At 43.3% G+C, this 5,208-nt stretch overlaps 1 non-coding gene across 1 annotated transcript; it reads left to right on the top strand.

The window, feature by feature from the left end:
* The first annotated feature begins 5,100 nt into the window (after window positions 1-5,100).
* On the top strand, window positions 5,101-5,208 carry LOC136498777 (small nucleolar RNA R71). Its single transcript, XR_010769778.1, has one exon. It is a non-coding gene; the product is annotated as a small nucleolar RNA R71 (small nucleolar RNA).

The following is a 5,208-nucleotide window of genomic DNA, read 5'->3' as shown; positions in this document are numbered from 1 at the left end:
CGAGGAACGCGACAGCCTTTTCTGAAGATGCCTTGACCAGGGGCATGTACTCTATCCACTTAGAGAATTTGTTGATCAGCACAAAGACGCATGTAAATTTTCTAGGGGCCAGTTTGAAAGGCCCGATCATATCTAGTCCCCAACATGCAAAGGGCAAAGAGGCTGGTATAGTCTGAATCTCATGTGTTGGTACATGGATTCTTTTGGCGAAAAACTGACAACCTTCACAATGGTGGACTAGCTTCTCTACATCGGCTACGGCTGACGGCCAATAGAACCCTACTTGGAAAGCCTTGCCGACTAGCGTTCTCGAGGCCACGTGGTTGTCGCAGGAGTCAGAGTAGATTTTGTTTAGGAGATGTTCACCATCCTCCTAGGTTATACACTTCATCAAGATTTCCTCCTTCGTGTTCTTGTGCCACAATTTCCCATTGACGAGCAGATACTGCTTACTGTGACACATCAGGCATTCATTTTCTATCCGATTGGTGTAACCGCTACCATCTATTAGGTACTTGATGAAAGGTACTCTCTAGTCAGGCTTCTTAGTGGTCGGAGGTGGTTTGGTGGTGTTTGACGCCGGAACCGTAGCCACCAATGGCTGGTCTGGAGGCTTGTTGACCGTAGGATCTTCTTCTTTGATGGAGGGCGTGAGTAGGTCTTGAACAAATACACCATGTGGGACTTTGGCTTGGGATGATCCTAACTTTGACAGTGCATCTGCTGCTTGATTTTTGTCCTAGACCACAAGTGTGTACTCGATGCCATAGAACTTGCCTTCCAGCTTTCTGATCGCTTTGCAGTATGCGTCCATCTTTTCATTGGTCGTATCCCAGTCCTTGATGAGTTGGTTGATGACTAGAGCCGAGTCTCCATAGACATAGAGAGGCTTGACACCGAGCTCGACCACAATGCGTAGACCATGTAGGCATGCTTCGTACTCAGCAGCGTTATTAGACGCCGGGAAATAAATCCTGAGGACATATCAGAGCTGCTCCTTGGATGGTGATATGAAAAGGACTCCTACTCCTACATCAGTCGATGTTGAGAGAGCCATTGAAGTATATCTTCCAATGCTTGGTGGGCCCCTAAGAGGCTAGTGTGCTTAAGTCTGTCCACTCGATGATGAAATCAACAAGTGCCTGAGACTTGATTCTAGTATGGCTTGCAAATTCCAAGGAGAAAGGGCATAGCTCCATTGCCCATTTGACTGATGCGCCCATTTGCATCCTTGTTGTGAATGATGTCTCCCAGAGGGTACTCGGTCATGACCACCACACGATATCCATCGAAGTAGTGTTTCAACTTTTGGGATGTAATTAGTATGGCATAGATTAGTTTTTGAATCTATGGGTACCTTGCCTTGGATTCACTAAGCACCTCACTGATGAAATAAAATGGTCGTTGTACCTTGTAGACATGGTCAGGCTTGTCGCGCTCGACCACCATGGCAGTGGAGACCACTCGATTAGTTGCCGCAATGTAAAGTAGGAGGGTTTCATCTTCTCTAGGAGCAGTGAGGACCGGAGGTGATGTAAGGAATTGTTTCAACTATGTAAAGGAAGTGTCTGCTACCTCCGACCACTCAAACTTCTCAGATGCTTTGAGCAGCTAGAAAAATGGTAGTCCTTTTTTGCCTAATCTGGATATGAAAGGGTTGAGGGCAGCCATGCATCTGGTAAGCTTCTGAACATCCTTCACATTTTTGGGCAGGCTTCATGTCCAAGATAGCTTTTACTTTCTTTGGGTTAGGGTGTATGCCAGTCGTGACTGACGACGTTGCCGAGCAGTATACCAGATGGAACACCAAAGATGCACTTCTTTGGGTTTAATTTCCATTAGAATGTGTTAAGGGCTGCAAAGGTACGTTCTAGGTTGTCGACAAGGGTGTATGCTTCCTTGGTTTTAACAACTACATCGTCAACATAAGCCTCGACAAGGTCATCTTTTATCTCGTCTTTGAGGTAGGCCTATATGGCACGTTGGTAGGTAGCCCTAGTGTTCTTGAGCCCGAACAACATGGTCATGTAGCAGTAGGCGCCGAAGGGCATGATGAAGGATGTCTTGATCTGGTCAGTCCTTTTTTAGAGCGATCTAGTGATAACTAGAGTAGCAATCGAGAAAGGAAAGCAGCTCACAAATTGGAATCAAAAATGGAAGTGGATCGGCACTCCAGGAATTGAGGGGATGGATAACAAAGAGATAACAGACTCGAACTTATTGCTTCCCCAAATTACAAAATATCATGGGATGGATACAAAGGATTTACATTAACTAGAGATCAACCGATCAAGGCTTCTTTGGATTGAAGAGAGTTCAGGTCCCCACAAGGCCAAAGGTCATCGTGAACCGAATCAACATCGGCCCATTGATAAAATTGTGCTAGAGAAGAGGAAAGGTCGCCCACCTAACATATGCTCAACCAATTTCTTGGTAAATTGAGGGACTATGGGAAAAAGCCTATGGCTTTCCTGGTGGGCGTTTGGAGGAGCAAACAAGGGAAAGATGTCCACACATTTTAGCCCTCACAAACACTAGAACAACTTTGCAAGCATGGAAAGAAGACTCAGGTGATATCACAAGAATTCTTCTAACTGCAATAGCTGGTCTTCTTGCTCAACGAGGCTGCTAGAATGAGCAACACAATCACCCTATACACAAGAATTCTTCTAACCGCTCAAGATCTTCATAGCAAAAGGATAGACCATGGAGGGTCCAGCGGAGTTGGGAGCACTCGAGTTAGCAGATAGAAGGGAAACATGGCTGAATTGTTAAGTTGCACTCGCTAGGGTCGGATAGACATTTTATAGCCGTTCTAGAAGGATGAATCCAAGTGCCCATGAAGCAATGATGCTCTCATAAAAGTTTTGAAGCATGGGCTCATGAGCTGACATAGACGGCGACAAACAATGGACCCCTAGATCAAGATTCTTTACCCATGACTACGGACCTATCGGGGGCACAAACATGATAATTTTGGAATAAAATTACTTTTATCCCAAAATTGGGGGGCATGTGTTTACACTAGAATTTGGAAGAAGAGTCACAGGGACTCGAAAACTCCCAAGATCATGTCATCAAGGGATCAATTGTGTGTAGATCAAAACCAACTGATTCGAATGCAAAACTAGAATTCGGCTTTCTTCAGATAGCGCCAGCAGATAACGACAAAGGCTATGATCGGCGCCAAGATGAGACATGTTGGACTCTATAAAAAAAGAAAGATTAGAGTCCAAGTTATCTTAAATTAGGAATGCTTTCTCTAGGGTGAAAATTGTGATGAGTCATGCTTAGATAGGAGTCGTGCGTAGGTCCCGGGTATAAATATCAAAGTCTGGCTATTGTAAAAGACACATAATCAATCAAATACCAATTATTTACTTTTTTTCGGCTCTGGCCACCACTTAGGAGTAGGAGTAGAGTAGATCTCAGTGAGTTCTTCAGCAAGTACGGCTGCATCGATCCGATCGACCTCCACTGCTTGTCTGTAAGTATCGTCATGGCTTATACCTCTGTTCATATGGCTTCATCGATCCGGTCGACCTCCACTATGACTCTGGTATGAGTTAGTTATCAACTCTTGTCTAGTTCAAGTACGGCTATATCGATCCGGTCGACCTCCACTGCTCGAACTAGGTCAAGGTCAAGTTATCGGCTCTATCTAAGGGTGGTGTTCCTTTGGATAGATTCATTAAGTTACTGATATTGCTTATTGCTTCCATTGTTTATTTAATTATAGCAATATCACTTCGCCCGATTGGGATTGATCTAGATTAGCCTTATATCTTTTTTAACTCATCGTTTGTTGATCTAAAATTTAATCTAATCTACACTTTTAACAATGAGTTATGTTTTATTGGCTATTTTATATCAATCTTGATCATACATAGCGTGCGGTTAAGGTGTGTCTGGTTTTGAGTAGATCTATTGGCTTGCGAAAACCGTTTCATAGGCCCGTTATCACGGTCCTGTGTGATTCTGCCTCACACCCCACTATTAGCACCATAGAGTGGAGATCATTATTTGGTAGATCTGTTCCTAAGAGGGCATGACCTTAACTGTGCGCTATGTCTGAATCGCCTATTTAGCCGATATCGAGTGCTTTCACAAATAGTTCACATCATGAGATCGTTGAAGTAGCAGTAGGTTGAAAGATGTGTTAGCCCCATGATCTTATTATTGTATTATGGCCTTCATGATTCTTCCTCATGCCCCACTGATATTAGTAATAAGTTAGGGTCATCGAGTCTACTGTTGTTTCTATGGCCTACATGATTTTGCCTCATGCCCCACTAGTCAGAGCAATAGATGAGATCTAATATGTTCATTAGATTTATTTCTATTAAATGGTTGAATGATGATGAACTATTTCTTTCATAAAAGGAGTTCGGTTACTTGTAGTCATTGGCTTAGCATGAATTTATTACTATTGATATCCTTTTGCCAGTGACTAATATCTGTCTAAACAATGATATTCATCTAGAATGATAACCAGTTCTTCGTACACAACCCCATGAGCTTTAATCGATTTATTCTTATGGATATGCCAGAATCAACTATTTAGTCGATATCCTTTCATATCGGCTCTTAGAGCCACACATTCGGGACTGTCTGGCAACACCAACATGTTCCGCCCTTAATTACTGATAAACTTTCTCTCCTTGTCAATTGCAGGGTCAAATTGACTGGCATGTCTCGGGAGGAGGGCACAGGATCGACCATCCCTACGCTGAAGCTAGGTGGATGCTCAGCTCCATCGAGCGGATCCTTCTGGCTTGCTCGTTTGTCCTTGGCACGGGAGAAAATTCTGTGTTGACATGATCTTTCTTGTAGTTGGCTCGCTGTTCGAGCTAGTTTATTAGTAATACATCCATCTTAGTAGATAGTGTGCACACCTCTTCTTTGACTTCCTCACTCTTCTTACAATGTTGGATGTTGTATTTAGACCGGCCTTGGTTAGAGGCTATCTTTTCCATGAGAGCTTGGGCATTATTAATGGTGAGTGACATAAATGCTCCTCCAGTAGTAGCATCGAGTTGTTCATGAGCCTTCATAGTTAATCCATGATAAAAAAAACCTTGCATGAGCAACCAATCCTCCATCCCATGATGAGGGCATTTTGAAATATATTCTGGAAAATGTTCCCATGCCTCTAGAATGGTTTCATCTTTGTGTTGCTGAAAGTTAGAGATTTTTTCTCAGTAGGGA

This window comes from Miscanthus floridulus, chromosome 12, assembly GCF_019320115.1.
Source record: "Miscanthus floridulus cultivar M001 chromosome 12, ASM1932011v1, whole genome shotgun sequence".
Lineage (NCBI taxonomy): Eukaryota > Viridiplantae > Streptophyta > Magnoliopsida > Poales > Poaceae > Miscanthus > Miscanthus floridulus.
This window is presented reverse-complemented; position numbering and strand designations above follow the sequence as displayed.